Source organism: Notechis scutatus, chromosome 1 (genome assembly GCF_049901735.1).
Source record: "Notechis scutatus isolate UNSWTSFEM ecotype Mainland chromosome 1, rNotScu1.2, whole genome shotgun sequence".
NCBI classification, from domain to species: Eukaryota; Metazoa; Chordata; class Lepidosauria; order Squamata; family Elapidae; genus Notechis; species Notechis scutatus.
Window position 1 is genome coordinate 20,054,126 of NC_142009.1, and position 12,739 is coordinate 20,066,864.

The window sequence follows — 12,739 nt, forward strand, 5'->3', positions numbered from 1 at the left end:
TGTGCACCTTTAATACTGTAGAAATGCATTCACAAAACAGAATCTCTTGCTGACAGTCTGAATATGGGATCTAAGATTAAGCAAGAAAGATTTTTCTCATTAAGAGAGTGCATCAGACCCCCCTCACTTCCTGTTTGTACTAAAGAGAAACCTTGGGAAGGTTTTGGGTGAAAGATAAAACAACATTTCCCCAAAGAGAGTTCATTTCTGGGAGAAAATCCATTTCCCCCTTTCTCAAGGCCAACTGTGCTGCATTAACAAGGTTCTTAGGTTCTATTATGCAAACTGAACTAAGATGGATTGAAGGTATCCTGCTTCTTCCCAGATCATCTGCTATCTGTATTAAAGCACTAGGAACGCATTTCTTCAGCATTTGCCTTCAATGTGCTTTTAATGATGCACTAAAAAAAGGCTGCTTTCATTCAAACCCCATGATATGTCTTTACCTACAAAGGTCAGAATTGTGCAACCCATGATACGTTCTGTGACGTTCTATGGAAGTGAAAACTGGACTTTGAAGAACCAAGCTAGGAAGAGTATTGATGCTTTTGAACTTCAGTGTTGGAGAAGATTCCCAAGAATACAGCAAACAACCACGAAAACGAATAAATAGTTTACTGAACAAATTAACCCAGAATTCTCACTCGAAGTACAACAACCAGGCTCAAATTATTATGTTGCCCCTAGGTATAATAACAAAGAATCCCTAGGTATGATAAGAAAGAAGGACTAGGGGTGACATGATAGCAGTGTTCCAATTTTTGAGGGGTAGCCACGAAGAAGAGGGGGGGGTTCAACCTATTTTCCAAAGCACCAGAAGGCAAGGCAAGAAACAATGGATGGAAACTGATCAAGGAGAGAACCAACCTAAAACTAAGGAGAAATTTCCTAACAGTGAGAACAATTAACCAGTGGAATAGCTTGTGAGTTTTCCATCACTGGAGGCTTTAAAGAAGAGACTGGATAGCCACTTGCCTGGAATGGTATAGAGTTTCCTGCCTGAGCAAGGGGGTGGACTAGAAGACCTCCAAGCTCCCTTCCAACTCTGTTATTCTGTTAGTTTGCTTGGACCTAATATCTGAAGACTTAGCTTTCTGGAGAACGCTTGGAAAGGTAGAAGGAAACAGAAGACCACAATCAGCAGCACGATAAATAGATTCAGTTTACAATGGCAATGAGTGCACTGAAGGACCAGGTTGGGGACAGGCCATCATGGAGAAAAATCTACCTGTGTGGTTGCTAAGAGTTGACAAATGCCTGAAATCCATAACTGATGATGGCATGTCATCAATCAATTCAATTATATCTACAAGCTGTCAACATTCTAAAGCACCTGTAGGCCAGGCAAGGAATAATGGATGGAAACTGAACAAGGAGAGATTCAACCTGGAAATAAGGAGAAACTGTCTGACAGTGAGGACAATCAACCAATGGAAGAGCTTGCCCTCGGAAGTTGTAGGAGCGTCATCACTTGAGACTTTCAAGAAGAGATTGGACTGCCATTTGTCAGAAATGATGTAGGGTCTCCCGCTTGGGTGGGGGGTTGGACTAGATGACCTACAAGGTCCCTCCCAACTCTGATTATCTGTTATCTGAATGAAAAACAGTCATGTCACTTTTTTCAGTGCCATTGTAACTCTGAATAGTCACTAAATGAACTGTTGTTAGTTGAGGACTATATGTGGTAATGAAATCTGACCTCGCTTGGTTTTTGTATCAGCCAAATTGTACTGTAAGCAATCAATAACATTTCTGCAGATATTCCTTCCTATCTCCATTTTAAAGGCACAAAGTGTAAATTCAGCTTTCTTGTCTAAAACTGACTACAGCTAAGGAGATGTTGTACAAATAACTTGTATGGTGGGGAGTGGGGTAGGGAAACAGATTTTGCAGACATAATCCACAATAAAGATGTATAACTGAGGTTTCTTCTAATTTCCATAGCCTCGGCATGGCTGTTAAAGTTCTTCCAGTATAGGAAATTATTCAGTATCTTGGAAATGATTATATTAATATTTAATTTTACCATTCATGCAATTTACATTTCAATGAAATACAGTAAAATCTATTCTAGCTTAAGACCATATCTTAACCCTGAAAAAGTTGCATGCTCCTACTAGTAACTATTATAGTACCTACTATAGAGATTTACCTCTTGCATGAATCATCCTTGTGGGTTTGAATCAGCACAGTTTAGGGGCCCACCCATCACACTGATTCATACCAAAACGTAAAATCAGAGACACAAGACAAAAAAAAATTACTGGAAATATAATACCCTCTCCCATTTATTGGGCTGAGAGCCATCACTGCAGGAACTTGTGTCAACACAATTGGAAGACAAATCACAACATAAAACATCAATTAGCAAAATCAAAAAGAAGCCGACAGAAATTTGGGGAGTTTTCTGCCATTCGTAAATAAATGATTTCACTCCCAAGAACATCACCAGAGGGAAAAGAAGTTAATAGTGGATTAACCATTTTTCTGGGCCATAGGGGAGGAAGTGTCAACTCATTACTAGATCTGCCAGATGATTACTTTTAAAGATGTGCACACACAGTTTCACACACACACACACACACACACACACACACACACATACACACACGGGCAGTGTTTTTCAACAAGTTTAAGACACGTGGACTGCAACTTTAGGTTGCCAAAGTTGAAAAACTAGAGTGATGTGAAACTGCAGTGTTCAAAAGTGAAAGGGATAATATTTGGTTTTCTGGACAACAGGAAGTCAGAAATAGGTATGTTGTAAATGATCTGTTAGCACTGTTCCAATATCTCAGGGGCTGCCACAAAGAAAAGGGAGTTAAGCTATTCTCCAAAGCAGCTGAAGGCAGGACAAGAAGCAATGGGTGGAAACAAATCAAGGAGAGAAGCAACTTAGAACCAAGGAGAAATTTCCTGACAGAACAATTAATCAGTGGAACAACTTGCCTCCAGAAGTTGTGGATGCTCCAACACTGGAAGTTTTTAGAAGAGACTGGATAACCGTTTGTCTGAAATGGTATAGGGTTTCCTGCCTAAGCAGGAGGTTGGACGAGACTAGAAGACCTCCAAGGTCCCTTCCAACTCTGTTATTCTATTGCAGAGGTCTCCAAACTTGGCAACTTTAAGACTTGTGGACTTCAACTCCCAGAATTCCTCAGCCAGCTAAACTATGCTGGCTGAGGAATTCTGGGAATTGAAGTCCACAAGTCTTAAAGTTGCCAAGTTTGAGGACCCCTGTACTATTCTATTCTATTTTTAAAATGAGCATTCTGTTTCTACATACATGCTTACAACTTTAGCAAATGGAATTGTCAGTTATTGCAGTATTATTATCAAATTTATGTGCCCCCATCTCATGGTTCAAGGTGACTCTGAGCAGCTTAAATGAAAGTCTAGATGGAAGTAAAAAGATAGTGACACTGAGGACAAGATAGGACACTGGTGATAGTAATTTAGGATATTTGGGAAAGCAGGAATTGGTCTAGGCTCAACATGTAATGTGTTAGGGAAAGATTATCATGGAAAATATGTAGTTAGGATTTGAAAACAACTTGATGGCACATAATTAAACAAACAAACAAACAAATCAACACAGAATGGTCTCACCATGCAAAATATGATTCAATATTTGGAATGATCAGATAAACCAAAATTTGCATTCAAGGTAATTGAATTAATTAATAACTCATAATCAAGAGTTATTTCTGTATTGGGGGTTTTATCCTATTTATTGGGCTACTGGCTTCTGTGAATAAAAACCAGTGGAGAAAAAAAATGGAGTTACAACAACAAAAAAGTAAAGCTATGGCAAGCTTAAATGAACTATCTATGCTCTGATCTTCCAAGTCTTAAGAAGGGATTGAGTTTTATGGAAATCACTTAGTCTACAACATGGGAAGAAGAATTGAGATCTTAAAAATCAATGGATTTGGACTTCTATCTTACACAAGAGTCTCTCCTGAATAAGGCAGAATAAGACTGATCTATGTTTGATTGCAAACTTTTGTGAATTTGAGTTGACTCTGTTACTTTCATGAGGTGTTAGCCTCAGCCAGGCAGGATGAGTAAAGGAAAAAAAACTATGATCAGTTTAACTATTTTGTTAACTTGTCCTTCTCATTTTCTCCTTATAAAAACAATCTGAAGTATGCTTAGCTAAAAGATTATGACTTGATTGATCCTTCATAACAAGCCATAACTTTGGTCAGTCTGTTATGTCAATACATTGATGCAGTATATAACCATGCTTTATAGTTAGCATGTTGGGCAAATCCAGTCAATTATGATTTGTTTAATAAATCATTCTTATATAGATTATGCTATAGAGTAAAGTACGAACAGATAAAGTACTCAGGAAATTGACTGCACAAGGACATCACACAGGCATTAACTAACAAATGTGATTTTTGGGATGATTTAACCAAGGCTCCTATTCCTTGTTCCATTGTAATGTTTAAATAGCATAATGATGTTTTCTTAAAAAATAGAAATCTCAGCTCCTACAAGCGATTGACAGTCTTTTTGCATTTGAACCTTTTATAGATGGTCTCACATTTCTTTTGGGCTCCATGTTTACATTTTTACTTACAGGACATAAATATTTTATGCCACTTTTTAAAACCAAGGCCCTCAGAACAATTTGATAAATACATAAATACATGTGACCATTAAAAACCATCTAATATCATTGTGCAGTTAAAAGCAGGAAAGATTATCTGGCTCTCTAAAATCCAGGTGGAAATAGTCAGAAAGGAAGCCAGGCATATTTCCAGCATTCAATAAAGATGCAACTACCATAGAAAAGGCCATATCCCTTGTATCTGAGTGATATACTAGATCACTAGACGGCCTCTATGGAACACCCCTAGGCCTGCACTGGTTTGTAGTGACAAGATATCCTTTAAATAAATTGGCTGCAAAATATTTTGGCTTTTTGAGGCCGGTTAGCAGGACCTCTAGATGTTCAGGCTACTAGTTGATGCTGGCCCATTGCCAATCTCTAGCCAGCAACCAGATGGGATGCATTCTTCGTTTGCTGAAGCATCTGCACCATCTTAAAAGGCAGCGTTGGATGGAATACACCAAAAGTGGTTTAATCTGACCATAACCATTGCAAAAAAAAAAAACCCAATTCAAGCAGGTTTCTCCCAAAGGGAATGCCAGTGGCAAAGGATTCCGGTTTTTCTAGCTGCCCTTCTACAGGTAACAGCATCTCTGTGTATAGGAGAATCTCAAAATACACATCTGGTTTTTCAAGGGTGCACCATCTTCTGATTCAGTTCCATATCTCCATCCAGACCTGCATATTGTCCTACCCACCACATCTGGATCGACAGAGGTCCCTGTTCCTTTACTTTCATCTATTTTCTTTTGGTTCTCCTGCATGACTGCTAATTGGGGTAAAGCTTTACGCAACTGATGCAATGCAAAACAGCAGATGCTTTATTAATACTTTAAGTCCAGCCGTAAAAGTATTTTAGCATATTAGTTATTCTAGTCAGTGTTCAGATGGGAAAGCTAATGAATTATCTCTCTCTCTCTCTGGATAAAACATGCTGGTGAGAGGGCAAGAATCAAAGGGTCTGAAAGGATCATGTTTAATTAAAGATTAAACATTGGTGGAAGACAGCTCATCAGTAAACCATGAAAGTTATCTGCCCAGAAAGGTCATCATGCCATGGTAATCTTTTCCCCTCCTCTGTCTCAAATGGAAAGGAAAAAAAAAGAACTCGAACAGCCCTTTTAAGGGAGCATCTTGGTGCAGAATATGAAAAAAATGGGGTAATTTATAAGTGTTGAGAAGGTTTAAATGCAGATCTGGATTTTAGTTACTATTGCTTATATGCCTTTCTCATTCCTGCCGGCATCAAGGAAGCTTACAAGAACCCTGCAAGGCAGGCTAGATAAAAGAAGTGGAGAGGCCTGTGACAAAAATGCACCCAATCGCACTGCACATTAAATACAATTTAAAAGAGTGGTTTATGCCACTGGGATCATATGGGGCCCCTGGAGCCCTAGGATATTTCAGAGGCGCCACAGATGAAAAATTAGCAGGTGGGCCAGGGCATATCTGAGGAGGTCCCAGAAAAGCAAAGTGCCTGGGAGATGTCCCAAAATGCACCAGTTACTGTCCCATGGCTGCATTTGTCACTGGGATCTGGATGGAGGGGCACAGAAGAAAAACAAGATCGGAAAAGGTGGGGGGGGGGGGAGAAGGTGGAGAAACTCTGATTTCAAAGGAACAAGATGTGAACTGGAATTTGCCCCTTTAGAATCTATTGCTCCAGTGAAGGAAGGTTGGTTGTTCTTTTTTTTTTTTACAACGCCTCTCAATACACTTAAGCGGGATATTGGAAGAGATGGGCTTCGAAACAGTCGGGAGCTGAAGTTACACGTCAAGATGCAGCAGCCCAGTGAACGCGTGTGCACAGCCGCCCAGGATACACACCTGCACGTGGGAAGCAGCAGAGGCTGAGCTGATCCGGACTTTCCCCGCATTGGGAATGAGCCGCCGGCTGCGGAAAACCCTTCCCGCCTCGCCCTCTTGCTCCAAAATCTCACCCTCGGCTAGAAAGGGTGAACGTCCCGCTCGGGCGCTCTGCACTCGCTCAGAGGCAACTTTTTCCCTTCTCGCGTTTCCCATCTCTCAGTCCCCCTTTCCTCTGGTTTCGGGTCGCCCCCCAAGCTCCTTCCTCCACGCCGAGCCGGGAGCGACCACCCCTCCAGCAGAAGGACGCCGCGTCCGGGCAAGAACCCGGGATTCCGCATCCCTTCACCAGCCTCGGAAGGGAAGAAGGGGAGGCAGACCGAGTTCTTCCCGGATCCAGAACGATATCGGCGCTGGGTTAAAGCCGCCCCGAACAAAGGACCTACCTTCCCCAGCAAGGCGCTCCCGCTCCGCAAAGCCTTCGCTCGGTTTCCAGAGGAGCGATCGCCGCGGCTCACGGCGATTTGTTGCCGCAGCTCACCTGCCAGCCTCCCGGGCTGAAGCAAGCGGCGGCGGCGGCGGCGGCGGCGGCATCTACCCACCCACCGCCCCTCCCAGGCTGAAAAGCCAAGCCGCCTTCGCCTCGCCGCTTCCCCAACGTGCTCCTGCCTGCAACAGACGCGGGCAGAGCGCTCCCACGAGCCTCCAATCCGCAATCAGGGCGACTGAGCCGGGCTCTCGCCCTTCCTCCTCCTCCTCCTCCTCCTCTTCCAGGGACACAGCTCCTGTGACAGGCGGCCCGATTGGCAGATAGTACAGCAGCTCCTCGGATTCTCATTGGACTGGACAATTGCCCGGCCGGGCTCGGATCGCCATTGGACGTCTTTGGAAACGCTGCTTCTGCTGCCGCTGAATCGCCGCGCTGCTGCCTTTGCCTGCCAAGCAGAGAAAAGTTGTCGGGCGACTCTCGCGTGCCCGGGCTTGCTGGCCAGGAGAAGCAGCTACACGTACACTTTTGTGTGTGTGTGTGTGTGTGTGTAAGATGAGGGAACCTTGCCCTCCCCTCCCTTCCCTCCACAAATCACGGCTCTTTCCCTTTGGGGCTGAGTTCACCTTGGTTACAGTTTATTTATTTATTTTATTTATTTGATTTGCCAATTGTTTACAAGATAATAAGTATAAGTGTATACATAGTTGTGAATACATGAAATGGGTACATATAAGAAAAATAAAAGAATAAGAGAAACAATAGGACAGGGACGGTAGGCACGATGGTGCGCTTATGCACGCCCCCTACAGACCTCTTAGGAAAGGGGTGAGGTGAGTTAACCTTGGTTAGATTTCTACGGACCTGCACGTGGGAGATTTTCACGTTGTGCGAAAGGACCCGTTTGATGAAGTCCGTGGTGTATTTCTTAATTTGGTTTTGTTACTCCTTGCAACCCAGATCATCATTTTCTCTTTCTCTCTCCCTCTCCTTCCCTCTCTCTTATCTATCTATCTATCTATCTATCTATCTATCTATCTATCTATCTATCTATCTATCTATCTATCTATCATCTAATATATCATCTATCATCTATATCAATCATCTCTATCTCTCTATCATCAATCGATCTCTATCTATCTCTATCTCTATCTATCATCTATCTTTATCATCTATCAATCATCTCTATCTACCCCTCTATCATCTATCTATCTATCTCTATCTATCTATTTCTATCAATCATCTCTATCTATCATCTATCTATATCGTCTTATCTATCATCTATCTCTATCATCTATCTCTATCATCTATCTCTATCATCTATTTATATTTATCATCTATCAATCATCTATATCTATCTTATCTATCTATCTTTATTTACATTCCACCTTTATTGTTTTTAAATAAACAACTCAAGGTTGGCAGCAACCCTGATGGAAGCGGTCTATAGATTCATAAAACAAAGCAAAATGGGAATAATCGAGTGATCAGGTCAAGCTTCTAGACTAAGAATGGGGGTGTACTGCCTTCCTGTTTTTTCCTGCTGCACACTGGCTGTGTTTACATGCTAAGACACAATGTAGTTTTCTTGTTTGTGACTTAGCAGGTTGTGTCAAGCCTACGAACTAAATATAGCAAAGCTCACCACCCTTGCTCAACATACTACCTCACTGCACTGAATACATTTTGCCCCAGCCCACGCGGTTGTTTAAATTAGGTTAATTTGATAAGCCATGGTAACTATGAATAAATATGCATGTTGTATAAACACAGTCTTAGATTTGCTGTAAACTGTAGTGTGAAGGGAGTTATTTTTATATTTATTTTAATGCCTGTTTATTTGCAAGTTCTGGGCTATGTCCTTTCCATGCAACTAATTAGGATGTTCTCTAGCCATTCTTGGATTATCAGAAAGCTACCATCATCATGGAATTCACTTCGGTTTCAGTCATTGCTCACATTATAATTTATTAGTGGATGATAAAACCTGATGGATTTTGCATCTGTGACAGATGCTCCAGAATAGGATTGATATAAGAGGGAAGATATTACAGGTAGTCCTCGACTTACAACCACAATTAAGCCCAAAATTTCTGTTGCTAAGTGAGACAGTTGTGAAGTGACTTTTGCTCCATTAAGACCTTACTTGTTGCAGTTGTTAAGTGAATCACTGCAGTTGTTAAAGTAGTAACATGGTTGTTAAATGGATTTTGCTTCCCCATTGACCTTGCTTGTCAGAAGGTCAGAAAATGGGGATAACATGACTCCAGAACATTGCATCAGTCATAAATCTGAATGTTATCTGTCTACCTACCTACCTATCCACCCACCCACCCACCCATCCATCCATCCATCCATCCTATTTAAATAGTTGCCCATCTCACCAAACAAGTGATTCTGGTTATTATACAGTTTTATTATAGTATGTGGTTTACTTGTTTATTTATTGTTATAGCATGTTACATAAACTTCAGGGCTTTGTTTGTTAACCCTTATTTAAGGTTTACTATGTTATGTGCATCCAGCTCTTGTGAGGCACACAATTCACATCTTCCTTCCTTTGTCCCATATCTTCGAAAAAGCTTCTACATTTCTGACGTTTTAGAGAAGAACAATCTACTACAACAAAAGGGTTTACTTGCACTTATTTAAAAACAGAGGCATGTAGTTTCATAGTCTAAACTTTCTGATTATATGTTACACGAACCCCATATAGCTGTTCTACATTGTAACTGAATTCTTGTATAGGTTACAAACATCTTTTTCCTGCACACCAGAGAGGGTTGAATTTGAGGATTGTTTGGATGGGTTAATTGACTCTTGTCACGGCACAGATGGTATAATGGAATATGTGAATGGACTTGGGGAAGGAGAAGAAATGCTTATGGAGATTCTCAATCATCCAGATCATGGTCGTCCCAAAGGTGCTTTTCAAAAGGCAACTGGACTTTCTCAGTTGTTTTTCCTTGAAAACACTTCACTTCTCATCCAAGAAGCTTCTTCAGTTCTGACTGAATGGTGGGGAATGGAAGGATTGATATTCTTTGCAGTCATCTGGTCATGGTGACTGAAGAGGTTTATCTGTAACCTCAGGGTCACCTGAATCAGATTGCAAATGGGTGTGGAACTTCTTGAGATTACTGAAAGGACTGTATTGTAGTTGGGAGATAAAGGTAAAGGTTCCCCTCGCACATATGTGCTAGTCATTTCCAGTTTTTTTGGGGGGGGTTTGCTCATCTCCGTTTCTAAGCCAAAGAGCCAGTGCTGTTCGAAGACGTCTCCATGGTCATGTGGCCAGCATGACTAAACGCCTAAGGCGCATAGAATGCTGTTACCTTCCCACCAGAGTGGTCCCTATTTTTCTACTTGCATTTTTTTTGGTAAAAATTTTATTTGGGTTTTCACAAAACAAGGAATGAGATAATTAAAAGCAAGGTCAAGAAAACTAAAGGAAGGGAAAAATATTAAGAAAATGTTAAAATAGTAATAAGATATGGGTGATAAGGGTTAATAAGTTATAACACAAAGACAAATATGAAATTGAGTTTGTGTCTGTATGGAGAAGTGATAACCCAGGACCATGCTATTCTCAAAAAAAGATATTTTATTTGTATTATGTTTTCTACTTGCATTTTTACAAGCTTTCGAACTCCTAAGTTGGCAGAAGCTGGGACAAGTAACGGGAGCTCACTCCATTACGTGGTGCTAGGGATTCAAACTGCCGAACTGCCAACCTTTCTGATCAACAAGCTCAGCGTCTTAGCCACTGAGCCACCGCGTCCCTCCCAAACTGTTGAGAGAGTGCTACTCAATTTTAAGGTAGATGGCCTCTTTGACCCCTCTTTCAAACCAGTGGTCCTCTCTGTCCAGAATATGAACTTTGCGGTCTTAAAAATGGTGACCTTTGTTTTTTAGATGCAGACAGACTACTGAATCGTGTTGTTGTAGGTTTGATCTCCTGTGTTGTGCCATGCGTTTGTGAAGTGGTTGTTTTGTTTCCTCAAATCTAATTCTGCTTTGTTAAAGCAGAAGTTGCCAAGTTTGAGAAAGACTCATCAAAACGATTTCAAACTGTAAGCCAGCAAGCAAATAATGTTCCAAAACACCATCAGGCTGATGAGGACTGTTTGACACATTGAACTTTTATATCACATTGCACTATTATGAAGGATATATAGTCCGAAACAGCATTTCCCTGATCTAGTATTCTCCCACAGTGCGCAGTGTTGTAACACACCCACACACCCACAATGGTCATGCTGACTGGGGATGATGGGAGCTTTAATCCATGACGGTTACACTCTGCTATGTTAAGGAAAGATGGTCTGAAAAATTAATTACATTCCTTCCTATTTTTAGAGGGTGGAGACAAGGGGAATAAATGGTGAATATCCTCCCACATCTTACAGCAAGAAGCGCTGGCATGTTCATAATTTTTTCCCCCTTAGGTCAAGGCTATACATTTTTTCTTCCACATACCACTTGCTGAATTTGTCAACTGCAATTATTTTTCTCGCAACTGTTCTAAAATGATGTGTGTTAGTGGATTGCCCATAAAGGCTTCCTTGATCTGTGTTCTCTTGTCTTCTCACACCTTGTCATTTATTAGACTTAATGATACAATGATACAGAGAAAAAAAAATCTGATTATGAAGGAATTTCCTTCATTGTGATTCCAAGCTGGCTAACCAGCAGAAAAACACCTGCAGAAAAACCACAGTAGCTTTCTGTGGTTTGTGTGCCACAGCAACTTGTGCGCTGCAACACCAATAGATTGCAACATACCCATAGCAGCTCTAAATGTCTACAGAAAAGCAGACTTAAACATTTTGGTTTATTTATTTATTTATTTTAGAAAATAAGTCTCTCAGAAACTGGGAGGGATTGCCAAAATCTTGCCCCTTTTAGTATTTTAGGAGATTGCAAGAGATTTCAGCAAGGACACCCAGAATAGGTGGAATCTGAGTTAAGATTGCAAAGTCTTAGAAAAGTAGAACCATGTTGAGGTTTAAAAATTTTTTTTGACAAGGCTCTAGTGTGTAAAATAATGATCAGATTGTTAGTTCTTGTTATGCTGATAGTGAAGGAGATGATATTGTATAAAGCCCTGCAGGCTATGGATCTGGTTAATCCATGTTTCAAGGTGCAGCCCGCCATGGCATAGGGCCAGGTTATTTGAAATGACAGGTTTATAACTCAGGTGATTGGACTGTGGTTAAGTCCACCAGACATGATAAACTTCTTGAGCAAAATTCCTTTAGATATGCAACAGCAAAGGGGTTGCCACCAATCAAAGAGGAGGAATCCTTAACAGAGTTATGCATTGAGTTTTTATTTAACAGATTAACAGACTTGAAAGCAGAGGTGGTATTCAGCAAGTTCTGACTAGTTCTGGAGAACCAGTAGTGGACATTTTGAGTAGTTTGGAGAACCGGCAAATACCACCTGTGACTGGCCCCGCCCCCATCTATTCTCTGCCTCCCGAGTCCCAGCTGATTGGCTGGGTCTTCTTTTGTTGCCCTGCACAGGAGAACGGAGCTGGAAAGCAGGTTAGTGGGGTGGGAAGGGAATGGGATTTTGCAGTAACTTTCCCCCTGGAGTGGGGTGGGAATGGAGATTTTACAGTATCCTTCCCTTGCCATGCCTACCAAGCCACACCACGCCCACCAAGCCACGCCCACAGAAGCAGTAGTAAAAAATTTTTTGAATCCCACCATCGGTTGGAAGGGACCTTTTAGGTCATCTAGTCCAAGCAGAAGGCGCTACATAATTTGGGGCAGATGGCAGTTGAGTCTCTTCTTAAAAGCTTCCAGTTATATCCT

General features: G+C 41.3%; 1 protein-coding gene across 2 annotated transcripts in view; it reads right to left on the minus strand.

Moving 5' to 3' along the window:
• Nucleotides 1-7,159, minus strand: part of CAMKK1 (calcium/calmodulin dependent protein kinase kinase 1) — a 141,777-nt gene extending 134,618 nt beyond the window's left edge. For both annotated transcript variants that reach the window (XM_087957834.1, XM_026672430.2), the window contains exon 1: nt 6,877-7,159. The gene's annotated coding sequence lies outside the window, so the exon portion shown is untranslated. The remainder of the gene's footprint in view (nt 1-6,876) is intronic.
• Nucleotides 7,160-12,739: the final 5,580 nt, after the last annotated feature.